The following is a 13,319-nucleotide window of genomic DNA, read 5'->3' as shown; positions in this document are numbered from 1 at the left end:
CAGCCTCTCACGTGGGCATTGTATTATTTGTTCCATCAGTACAGCTGTTTTGTCAAGACTTCAGTAGAATGAAGAGAGAGAGAGATGGAGGAACAAATATACAAATGTATGTTAATCAAAAACCTCTTGGACGTTGTCGTCTGGAGTAAACTAAATTCTGTTGCTATGTTTGTGCTGTGTGCCACTTGCAGCTTTAACGTGCGGGAGCGTCTTCACATGCTGCACCTAATTCATGAAGGTGGGGTTTGCAGAGGCGCATTGCTTTCTGGCCACTTGTGTTGTACCTCAGTTCTTTGTCATTGACCGTACTGCAAGCCAGTCTGTTTGATTTTTCAGTGCCACTTCAGGGAACATGTTTCTAGTCCTTCTTTTCTTTTTGCCCTTGGCTGTACCTTACTTACATTTACCTCTCATCATGATCCTTCTTTCTGAAGATGAGTTCCCCTGGTTTCTGTTGGCATCCTTTTCTGCCATGTGGTATGTCAGATGCTCTCTCTCAGGAAACAGTAAGCACATGCGTTGCGCAATGCCCGCTCTGTTTTTTTTTTCCCTAAGCGATTCCTGCGTTGCTATTGACAGCGTCTCAACTATCCCCCACACATACCAAGACGTGCAACTTGCTTCCACCACGTCGTTCAAATCTCATGCACCTCACCTATCATATCGCATATAGGCCTAGTTACAAACAACACCCTGCCCACCATGGACTCTGAAGGGCGTCCAGCAAACTGATACACATCGGAGCTTTTTGTTTTTTGTTAAATATTTTTTATTGAGTATTAAAGGTAGTAAACAGTACAATAGTTAAGCAAAATATAACAAGTTAAACAAAGTACAGAGTTTATAAGCTCATTTGGATGACACATCCCCTAAAAAACAAAGGGATATAACATACATATCTAGTAACGAGAAATAGCTAAATGAACCAGTAATGTTTATCTATGTTTTATGAGTTTTTTACAAAAAGGAAGAAATAGAAAAGGAAAATCTAGAAAGAAGAAAAGAAAGGGAAAGAAAGAGAAGAAGTAGAAAGAAATCCATGAGTTTTAGGAAACTGAAGAGTGTAAAGATAGAAAAGTTGTAAAAGGTAACCAAAGTAAATCAGATAACATTTTTGGAGATATCGAAGAAGATTTGACAGTGGATATTCTATGTTCATCACAAATAAGATTCCACAAAACCAATATACATAACTTAGAGTTATCTTTCCAACAATTTAGTATACCTTTAAAAGCAAATGCTATAAAAAGATCATCAAATAGCACAGGCGTTGAAGAAAAATTATTAAAATCAGCAGATATAGTACCAAGAAAAACATTTTGAATGGATAATGGAACGTTACATGAAAAAATCAATAAACATTTTGACTATATGGATTTCCAAAATTCATTCACTTTAGGACAATAATAAAGCAGATGAGTCAAAGTACCATCAGAGGAAAAACATGACCAGAATAAGGGAGAGAGGAATTAATTTTATTTAGGAGGGAGGGAGTAATAACAGCTCTATTGTATACAAAAAATAAAGCCTAGAGAAATGCGAGGCAGATGTAGGTGACCTAGATGAGCAGGACTGGCAAGCAGCCCTGGCGTCCCTGAGGGAAGTGGCAATACCCTCCACCCTTAGGTTACTTCAACTAAAAATCCTACATCGTATCTACTACACGACAACCCTGCTACATAAGATAGGAAAGGCAGATACTCCTTTCTGCCTCCGGCAATGTGGTGCCGACGGCACTTTCTGGCACACAATCTGGGATTGCCCAATAATCACTCCCTTCTGGGACGCTGTTCTACGCACAATTTCAGAAGTCACCAAAGTAGTGGTCCCACTTAATCCAAAACGCTGCTTACTCAACATCTGGGAGCCCACAGATTTGAATCACGCAGACCAAGACTGGGTAACACTAGGGACGACATTAGCCAAACGCAATATAGCACAGCACTGGGGTTCGGGACAGTCCCCGACGCATCAGCAGTGGTGTCGGGACATGGACCACACGCTGGTGATGGAGAAATCGGTATACGTCCACCAAGGCTGCCCCCAAAAATGGACGCGAATATGGGGAAAATGGAATTATTTTCGGGGCGACATCTGTGAACCTCCCCCAGCAGAGCAGGTATCGGACGATAGTGACTAATTTAGGAAGAATGACGAGGCAAGGCCTTTATCACAGCACATTTCACTTGATGTTACTAAAAGTTTTACACCACAATTGATCGCATTGGTGAACAGATGATTGAGATCGATCTGTCTCCCATAAAAGTTCGATAGAGGATTTATTCCTCTTAGGAATAGGGGAAGACCTTGATTTATATATGAAAGATGCTTTGGGGATCGAATCATTAGTAATATCGTATAACAGTGTTGTTGGAGCAGATGGGGTAAAGTGCGATGTAAAGTTGTTGTTTATTAAAAAGGATTGAAGCACAGGAAGTAGTTGGTTATATTGTTGTAGGCAGGAATCAGGTTCTTGCAACTGAGGAAAAGATAGAATGGAGTTTTGAGAGATAAAATGATCAACATAAAAAATACCCTTTTCCTTCCAATGTTTGAAATAAAATAATTTATGATGACATTTAATACATTTATTGTACCAAAAAGAGGATGTAAGGAAAGATTGAAAAAAATCAGACCCTTGGGTAAATATTGTATGTAAAAGATGTTGGGAGTGTTTTAAAATTGGGTTTTTAGATATGAATGTAAAATTAGACATGAAACAACACCATGAAATGCAAATTCATGCAATAAAGAGCATTTAAAAATAATCCATGTTGGTATGGGAGAATCATGGTATTCTTTGTTCAAAGCATAACATTGGCGAATTAAAAAGGCAGTAGGATATAACTTAAATTTGGGAAAACGTACACAACCTTCGGTCTTTGGCCGAATTACCTTGGACAAAGCAATACAAGCACGTTTGTTATTCCAAAGAACTTTAGAATAGATAAGTGATTTGGGAAAAATAATAATTAGGAATTGTAATGGGTAACATATAGAGCATAAAAAGAACATGAGGAACAATCATCATTTTAATGTTATCTAATCTACCTCACCAGGATAAAAAAAAGTGGAGACCAGGAAGCTAATACATTTTGAAGCTTAAGTTTTAAGGCAGTAAAATTATGATCGAGTGTATTGGGTATTGTGGGCGAAAACCAGAGCCTCAAGTTTTTAATCTTAGAGGGGCACCATGTAAAATTAGTATTGTCAAACATATAACGATAACAGGAGGAGTTTAATAGTAAAACCTCCGTTTTAGACATTTTTTGTTTGTAACCAGAAATACTAGAGTACAAACCAAACTCTTCCAAAAAAGGTTCCAGGGAAGTGGAGGGATTAGAAGTATAGACCAGAATATCATCTGCATAGGCAGATAGTTTGATTTCTAGTAAACTGAATTTAAAACCAGTTATGCCGGGATTACATCTGATACCTTCAAGAAAGGGTTCCAAACCAAGAAGAAACAGCAAAGATGAGAGAGGACAACCTTGTCTAGCACCTCCATGCAAATTAAAATAAGGGGAAAAATGACCATGAACAAATACACAAGCACATGGTTCAACATATAGTAATTTGATAAAAGAGATACATTTTGGGCCAAAACCAAACCAGTGAAGAGTAGAGAACATAAATTGCCGATTTATATGATCAAAATCTTTTTCAGCATCAAGTGACAGGGCTGCGAGGGTAGAGTAATATTTTTTCCCCAAGGGCAAGAAAGTTGGAAAATATTCTAGCATTATAAAATGCAAGTCTGCCCTTAATTAAACGAGCCTGGTCAGGTTTAATAATATAATATCCTCCAAACGAGATGCCAAAATTTTAGCAAAGATTTTCCATTTGTAGTTGATTAACAAAATTGGACGATAGTTTTTACAGAGGGTGGAATCCTTATCCGGTTTAAGGGCTAATGACAATACGAGCACCCAAAAAGAAGCCACTGGTTTTAGAGCTGGACAAAAATAATTAAAAAGTTCTAGTAAATTAGGAGCAAAAATAGAGGAAAAGAAAGAAGTTCAACGGGAAAAACATCTGGACCAGGAGCTTTGTCTTTTTTCAAAGACTTAATAGCATCTATAATTTCCTGAAGAATAATATCTTTTTCAAGAGCTAAGAGAGTATCAGGAATGAAAGGAGGGTTAGGCAGTCGATGAAAAAAAGTTTTAATGTCACTCTCAGAAGGAGTTGCATCTTCTATATATAGTAGTTCATAATAGATCTGAAAGGTATTGCTAGAGGACATCATATTGTTATCATGCTCACTACGAATATGGCCAATAGTTTTCCGTTCCAATTTGATTTTTAAATAAGTGGCCAACATTTTACCAGCTTTATTTTGGCCTCCATGGTATTTGGATTTGATTTTAAGAAGGACATTGCAAGGAGTATTTGGAGGTGAAGTAGGTATGTTCAAGAACTTTATTATGTTGGAGAGGTGAGAGGTATTTAGAATCAAATACCACCTTCTGTTTGGCTGAGTTGGCAAAAGTGAAGGCCTGAAGAAATCCTTCAAAGCGTGCCAATTATTATGAACAGAGGTGTTAGAACCGGCGGTCTCTAGTTGGCAGAGGTATACACTTCTGACAAATAGGGACCAACCAACTCTAGTCAGGGAAAGGGGATTACACACTCAGATAACCCCTGCTACCCCCTTGGTAGCTTGGCAGAGCAGACAGGCTTATCTCAGAGGCAGTGTGTTAAGCATTTATGACCACATACAGTAATAAAGTGAATACACTACAGATGGACACGACACAGAAGTTATTATAAAAAATAGTATTTTTATATAAGGCTTAGCACAAGACCAAATAACGACAAAAATATACCACAGTCTTAATAAATACTCTTTGGAAGGAAAAATAATAGTTCAAGTAAGGTTTCTTCTTGGCAAATAGTTCTTTAGCAAAGTATTCTTCTGAGCACAGTTCTTTGGCAACAATGTAACCCCCACAGGAGTCACACGACGTCGAGTCTACAAGATTCCCAAGGTTCGGCGTCGACCGCGAGGAGCGCTACGTCGAGCCTGGAGTCGCAACAGACCCACAAGTACAGTACCTTGAGAAACGAAGAAAACGATGATCTACGGCGTCGAGATGTCGGCGTCGAGGTCGGCGTCGATCGTGCCTCGGAGTCGGGTCAATCCGCAGCGGCGTCGAGGGATGTCGGGCCGGAGCAGCGCTCACGGCGTCGAGACGGGCGTCGAGTCGATGCGATCAGCAGCGGCGTCGGGACGGGGTCGCTTGGAGGCAGAGCCGATACTCACTCCTCACTGGCGTCGATACCGGCGTCGAGACGGGGTCACTTGGAGCCGGGGCCGCTACCCACTGCTCACTGGCGTTGCTGCTGGCGTCGAGACTGCAGATTTTCCCTTGTGTACTGGAAACAACACTTTCCAGCAATTCAGCAATTCAGTAGATGGTGAAGTCCTTTGGCCCTGTGACTTCAACAGGAGACTGGCACTCTTCCAGTCCTTGGAGATTTCCTAGCAAGTGTTCAGAGAGTACACACCAAGTTCCTCTCTCCTTGTTCCTTGGCAAAAATAAAGAAGCAGCTTTCAGGTTCCTCCACAGCAAAACAGCACTCTGGCAGAAAGGGGAGGCAAGTCCTTAGATCAGCAGGCTTCTTGTCCTTGGTACAGGTTTCCTTGTCAGAAGTGATCTGAGTTCTTGGTTCAGGGGTCCTTCTCTTATACCCCTTTTTCCCTGTGTTCCCTTTGTCCAAGCAGGGCGATTCCCACCATCTCAGGTTTGTTGTGGGTGTTGCCAGGCAGAGGCACCTGGCCTATTCACTGAGCAGGGCAGAGTCCTCAGCCGCCCAGCAGGAGGCGGAGCCAGTATTGTCACTGGTAGGAGCAGGGCTATCAGTCGCCCAGCAGGAGGCGGGGCCAGTATTGTGTCAGGCAGGGCAGGCTACTCTTCCCTCACTCTACGTGTAAACGCCCCATTCACCCCACACTGACTCACTCAGACCTCTGGAGCCACCCAGCCCCTGACACACACACCAAACCAGCAGAGACCGGTAGATAGTTGGACAAGAAAATAGCCACTTTCTAAAAGTGCTATTTTCAAACATAGAATTTAAAAACCATCCATCCTAAAGGGTGTGTTATTAAATTCTGAGTTCAGGGATACTAAACTCGACTTGCTACCATGCTCCCTGAGTCAGATAGATCATAATGGAGTTAATAATCTGTCTGCCCAGTCTGGCCTATTGGAGGCAGGTAGCCCTTCAATAGTGAAAAACGAAAATGGCTGTAATTCACTATTAGGTCATGCCACACACATCAGGGCATGACCTACCTTTTACCAACAATGCACCCTGCCCTAGGGCCTACCATAGAGGTGTCTGAAATGTGGCAAAGGGAAGGTTTAGAGACTGGTAGGTAGGTTTCCTTACCAAGTCGACATGGCAGTCAGGGACTGCACGCAGGCGCCGCGGTGGCAGGCCTGAGACACATTTTGCACGCTGCTTCTGTGGGTGGCACAACCAGTGCTGCAAGCCCACCAGCAGCAGTTAACTTACACGCCCTTGGCACACGCAGTGCACTAGACTAGGGTCTGAACAGTAAGTCAACCAAGCCAATCATGGTAACACCAATCAATGTAACAATTTAACATAGGGAGCACTTGCACTGTGGCACTGATCAGCAGTGGCACAGTGCCCAAAGCAATAATCCAGCAAAAACATCGTAAACGGAGGAGGCAAACAGAAAAAAATGGAGGAGAGACTCATGCCAATGATGCCAGGTCTAACACGTGTCCCCTCCAGCTGAAATGTGGGGAGAACTACCCTTCACCCAGGGAGTCCTCATCACTAAGGCGGAAAAATCTGGACAGACCATCAGCATTGGCGTGATCTGTACCAGGGCGGTGTTCCACCGTAAAGTCCATCCCCTGTAGGGAAATGGACCACCTCAACAGCTTTGGGTTCTCACCCCTCATCTGCATTAACCATCTGAGGGGCCTGTGGTCCGTCTGAACCCGGAAGTGAGACCCAAACAAGTAGGGTCTTAGCTTCTTCAGCGCCCAGACCACAGCAAATGCCTCACGCTCTATCGCACTCCACCTTTGTTCCCTGGGAAGTAACCTCCGGCTGATGAAGGCTACAGGTAAGTCTCGGCCCTCCTCATTCATCTGTGCTAGAACAGCCCCCACACCATGCTCTGAAGCGTCCGTCTGGACAATGAATTCTTTTGAAAAGTCGGGTGCCTGGAGGACCGGTGCTGTACACATTGCAGTTTTCAGGGTGTCAAAGGCTTTCTGACAGGCGTCAGTCCAGATCACAAGTCTCGGCTGCTTCCTGGAAGTCAGCGAGGTCAAGGGGTGCACAATGTTGCCATACCCCTTGACAAACCTCCTGTAGTAACCCGTGAGACCCAAGAAGGCTCTCACCTGAGTCTGGGTTTTGGGCGGTTCCCAAGCCAGGATGGTGTCTATCTTGGGTTGCAGGGGGGCCACCTTGCCGCTCCCTACTTGGTGCCCCAAGTACACCACTGAACCCTGCCCAATCTGGCACGTACTAGCCTTGATTGTGAGGCCTGCTCTGCGCAGGGCCAACAACACTTCCTGGAGGTGGCGCAAGTGTTCCTCCCAGCTGGCGCTGAACACTGCTATATCGTCCAGGTAGGCGGCGCTGAAATCTTCCAGCCCGGCCAATACCTGGTTAACCAACCTCTGGAATGTGGCAGGGGCATTCTTCATCCCAAAGGGCATCACACGGAACTGGTAGTGCCCATCTGGTGTGGAGAATGCAGACCTCTCTTTTGCCCCATCAGTCAAGGCGATCTGCCAGTACCCAGACGTTAGATCAAACGTACTAAGGTACCGGGCAGCCCCCAACCGATCGATGAGCTCATCAGCTCTGGGGATGGGGTGCGCGTCAGTCTTGGTGACCGAATTGAGTCCTCGGTAATCCACACAGAACCGAAGTTCTGGTGAAGCACCAGGCGCTGCAGCCTTTGGGACCAAGACCACTGGGCTGGCCCAAGGACTGCTAGAGGACTCAACCACCCCTAAGGCAAACATCTTGGAGACCTCCTCCTTGATGTATGCTCTGACCTTGTCAGTCACCCTGTAGGCCTTGTGCCTCACAGGAGTGCTGTCCCCAGTGTCCACATCATGGACACACCACTGAGTGACACCAGGGATCAAGGAGAACAGATCAGGGAATTGTACCAACAGATGGCGACAATCTTGCTGCTGCTCAGGGGTCAGTGTGTCAGAGAGGACAACACCATCCACTGACCCATCTTTTTCTTTTGCACACAGGAGGTCAGGAAGAGGCTCACTCTCCTCCTCCATCCCAGCATCTGTGGCAAGGAGCATGCCCACTTCGGACCTTTCTAAGTGGGGCTTTAACCGGTTGACATGCAGGACCCTTAAGGGGTTCCTGGGAGATTTCAAGTCCACCAAGTAGGTGACATCGCTCTTTTTCTCCACAACCTCAATGGTCCAGTCCACCTGTCCTTGAGCGCACAAGGTTCCACAGGGGCCATGACCCAAACTTTCTGACCAGGTTGAAGCTCAACCAGAGTGGCATTCTGATCGTACCACCGCTTCATCTCTTCCTGGCTGGCCTCCAGATTTGCCTGAGCAAGATCTCTGAAGCGCCGAGTCTGGTTCCTAAAGGCCAGCATGTAACTATATACATCCTGGGGAGGTTTCCTGGGAGATTGCTCCCAGCCTTCTTTGACCAGACTCAAAGGTCCTCTTACCGGGTGACCATACAAAAGCTCAAAGGGGCTGAACCCTAGAGACCTCACGGTAAGCAAACAGCAGGCATGGCAAGAGGACGTCCCATTTACGCCTCATTGGTTCTTCAAGACCCATGATCATGCCTTTTAGGGTCCGGTTGAATCTCTCAACCAGCCCATTACCTTGAGGGTGGTAAGGAGTGGTAAACTTGTAGGTTACCCCACACTCCTTCCACAGAGACTTCATATAATTCGAAATGAAGTTGGTGCCCCGGTCTGACACCACCTCTCTGGGGAACCCCATGCGGGAGAAAACACCCATCAGTGCCCGTCCCACCACGGGGGCCGTCACTGTTCGGAGAGGGATGGCTTCCGGGTACCGGGTGGCATGGTCCACCAAGACCAGGATAAACCTGTTGCCCATGGCTGTCTTGGGGTCCAGTGGCCCACAATGTCAATTCCCACTCGCTCAAAGGGGGTACTGACGACGGGAAAAGGTTGGAGGGGAGCCTTCTGCTTCCGCCCACTTTTCCCACTTGCCTGGCAAGTTTGACAGGTTCTACAATGGATATCTGAATCCCTTCTCATCTGGGGCCAATAAAAATGGGTGACAAGCCTGTCATAGGTCTTGTCCTGCCCCAGATGTCCAGCTAACGGAACGTCATGAGCCAACCCCAGTAGGAAGGCTCTGAAGCGCTGGGGTACCACCAGCACACGGGCTGACCCAGGCTCAGCAGCCTTAGGCTCGCTATACAGGAGGTCGTTCTCCCAGTAGACCCAATGTGATCCTGACTGATCACCTGTCGTTTGGGCTGAGGCCTGCTGCCTCATACCCACAAGAGAAGGGCACACTTTCTGTTCAGCACAAAATTCCTCCCTGGAGGGACCACCATCCTGCTGCCAATGGGTCAGCTCGGGCAGGTCTCCCAGTTCGGCCACTTGTTCTCCTGTCGGTTCCAGGGCATCCCCCTCAGGGTCTGCTCCCTCCTGGACCGCGGGAACGATGGGGGACGGTTTCCCGCGCCCCCTGCCTCTTCTCTTCACGGTTGGGACCTGGGCCGTACTTTCAGGCTCCAGGGCCCCATCAACACCCTTACTGACTGACATGGACCGGGTGGTCGCACACACCCACTCAGGCAGACCCAACATTTCCAGATGCGCTTTTCTCTCCACCTTAGCCCAAGGGGAGTCCTCCAAATCATTGCCCAGGAGACAATCAACAGGCATGGCGGGCCTCACAGCAACCTGAAGAGTACCTGAGACCCCCCCCCCACTCAAAGGGAACTTGAGCTACCTCACACTGACTCTGTGAGTTGTCGGCAGCTACAACGGGGTAGAATGCATGCGGGACCACCTGCTCTCTGGACACCAAGTGACACTTGACAGCTGTCACACTCGCTCCGGTGTCTCTGAGAGCTTCCACCCTATGGCCATTAATGGTCACCCACTGCCTATATTTCTTAGTGTTACTAGGCAGAGGGGTTGGAGGGACCATTTCCACGTCTCCTAAAGAGACCAGGGACATTTCTGCGGGACCCCACCCACCGGGGGCACCCATCTCCTCCCCTCCCAGGGCTACACTCGCTACCTGACGAGGGGGTGCACGCGGCGGTGCATTCGAATCCTTCATGGGACACTGGGGATCATAATAACGGTGTCCCACCTGCTTACAGGCATAGCAGGTCATGGGGCCCCTGTGAACAGGTTTACCTGTCGGGGCCTCTGGCTTCTTTACAGGGGGAGGCTGGGAACCCTTCCCTTGGTTCCCTTGGGGACTACTTTGGGGTCCTTTCTGAAACTCCCTCTGTTTACCCCTGTCCCCCCCACTCTTCTGCTGGGGACCCTGCCCACCTTTGGCTGAGTCTCCCACTGGACCCTTGTGGACCCTGGTACTGACCCAGCGGTCCGCCTCCTCAGCAAGTTTTCTAGGGTTAGATAGCTTGCTATCAACAAGGTGCTGGCGTAGCTCTGGAAAACAGTTATTAGACAAGTGCTCCCAAGCAAACAAATCATAAAGAGCATCATAACTATCAACCTTGCTACCCTTTATCCAACCATCCATGGTTCTGCAGAAAAAAGACACATATTCAACCCACGTAGTACCAGGCAACTTCTTACATTCTCTAAAGGTTTGTCTGTACTTTTCTGGGGTTAAGCCATATCTCAGCATTAAAGCATCTTTCATATGAGTATAAGACATCCTATCCTCAGCAGGAAGGCTCAACAAGGTATCTCTCCCCTCGTTTGTAAAGCGGCTCCACAACCCCGTTCCCCAATCCTTCTCAGGGACCCGGTGGGCCAACAATGCTAACTCATACGCTTTAAACCATTGGCTAATATCTTCATTCTTACTGTAATCTTTGATCACATCCTTAGGAAAATAAAACCTACTTTCTGCAGGCACGGATGGAGTGCTGCCACCAGAGGGATTCAACTCTAAACTCTTAGTTTTAAGCTCCATCTCCCTCACCATCTTCTCACGTTCAAACGCTAATTTCTCTCTCTCAAAATCTAATCTTTTGCTCTCCATTTCAGCTTCTCTCTTGCTTCTCGCATTCTCTAATTCCAACTGCCCTCCTAATTTAAGTTTCGCCATTTCTAACTTGTACCCCCTCTCCTTCTCCCTGTCTTCTAATTCTTCGGGGGAAAGGCTCCTAGAGGACGCACTACTGCCTGGAGATGACACTGGCCCACCTGTGGGCTCTTCCTCTTCCTCTTCTTCTTCCTCTTCCGGTACCACCACCGGATCAGAGGGATTTCTGGCCTCTAACCAGGCCTTCAGCGCTTTGAGGAAGCCCTCTTTCTTTGAGACACCTGTGGTAGGAACTTTAAACTGCTTGCAAAATCCTTTTAGATCTTTTAGCGTGTAGGAATCTATCTTCTCCTTATCGAATTCCCCCACAACATTCTCCACAGGTGTAGCAGCTCCGGCATTCTCCATGGTCAAAACTGGCAGTGTTTAAGAAAATAAGCTCCAGGAAAGCGGAGAACAAAAATAGGCAATCCTACCAAACAGACTGTGGCTGCGTTATGGTCTGCTTTCACTACGTAGCGTACACTAATCACTGCACATGAGTCATAAATGCAAAGTTCAAATCCTCACCGCTGACCACCAATGTTAGAACCGGCGGTCTCTAGTTGGCAGAGGTATACACTTCTGACAAATAGGGACCAACCAACTCTAGTCAGGGAAAGGGGATTACACACTCAGATAACCCCTGCTACCCCCTTGGTAGCTTGGCAGAGCAGACAGGCTTATCTCAGAGGCAGTGTGTTAAGCATTTATGACCACATACAGTAATAAAGTGAATACACTACAGATGGACACGACACAGAAGTTATTATAAAAAATAGTATTTTTATATAAGGCTTAGCACAAGACCAAATAACGACAAAAATATACCACAGTCTTAATAAATACTCTTTGGAAGGAAAAATAATAGTTCAAGTAAGGTTTCTTCTTGGCAAATAGTTCTTTAGCAAAGTATTCTTCTGAGCACAGTTCTTTGGCAACAATGTAACCCCCACAGGAGTCACACGACGTCGAGTCTACAAGATTCCCAAGGTTCGGCGTCGACCGCGAGGAGCGCTACGTCGAGCCTGGAGTCGCAACAGACCCACAAGTACAGTACCTTGAGAAACGAAGAAAACGATGATCTACGGCGTCGAGATGTCGGCGTCGAGGTCGGCGTCGATCGTGCCTCGGAGTCGGGTCAATCCGCAGCGGCGTCGAGGGATGTCGGGCCGGAGCAGCGCTCACGGCGTCGAGACGGGCGTCGAGTCGATGCGATCAGCAGCGGCGTCGGGACGGGGTCGCTTGGAGGCAGAGCCGATACTCACTCCTCACTGGCGTCGATACCGGCGTCGAGACGGGGTCACTTGGAGCCGGGGCCGCTACCCACTGCTCACTGGCGTTGCTGCTGGCGTCGAGACTGCAGATTTTCCCTTGTGTACTGGAAACAACACTTTCCAGCAATTCAGCAATTCAGTAGATGGTGAAGTCCTTTGGCCCTGTGACTTCAACAGGAGACTGGCACTCTTCCAGTCCTTGGAGATTTCCTAGCAAGTGTTCAGAGAGTACACACCAAGTTCCTCTCTCCTTGTTCCTTGGCAAAAATAAAGAAGCAGCTTTCAGGTTCCTCCACAGCAAAACAGCACTCTGGCAGAAAGGGGAGGCAAGTCCTTAGATCAGCAGGCTTCTTGTCCTTGGTACAGGTTTCCTTGTCAGAAGTGATCTGAGTTCTTGGTTCAGGGGTCCTTCTCTTATACCCCTTTTTCCCTGTGTTCCCTTTGTCCAAGCAGGGCGATTCCCACCATCTCAGGTTTGTTGTGGGTGTTGCCAGGCAGAGGCACCTGGCCTATTCACTGAGCAGGGCAGAGTCCTCAGCCGCCCAGCAGGAGGCGGAGCCAGTATTGTCACTGGTAGGAGCAGGGCTATCAGTCGCCCAGCAGGAGGCGGGGCCAGTATTGTGTCAGGCAGGGCAGGCTACTCTTCCCTCACTCTACGTGTAAACGCCCCATTCACCCCACACTGACTCACTCAGACCTCTGGAGCCACCCAGCCCCTGACACACACACCAAACCAGCAGAGACCGGTAGATAGTTGGACAAGAAAATAGCCACT

At 47.4% G+C, this 13,319-nt stretch overlaps 1 protein-coding gene across 1 annotated transcript in view; it reads left to right on the top strand.

Moving 5' to 3' along the window:
* Positions 1-13,319, top strand: part of SLC10A7 (solute carrier family 10 member 7) — a 781,895-nt gene that overhangs the window by 665,320 nt on the left and 103,256 nt on the right. The window lies entirely within an intron of this gene.

Source organism: Triturus cristatus, chromosome 2_2 (assembly GCF_964204655.1).
Source record: "Triturus cristatus chromosome 2_2, aTriCri1.1, whole genome shotgun sequence".
Classification (NCBI taxonomy): Eukaryota; Metazoa; Chordata; class Amphibia; order Caudata; family Salamandridae; genus Triturus; species Triturus cristatus.
Note: the sequence above shows the minus strand (reverse complement) of the source record. Positions and strands in the feature narration are given on the sequence as shown.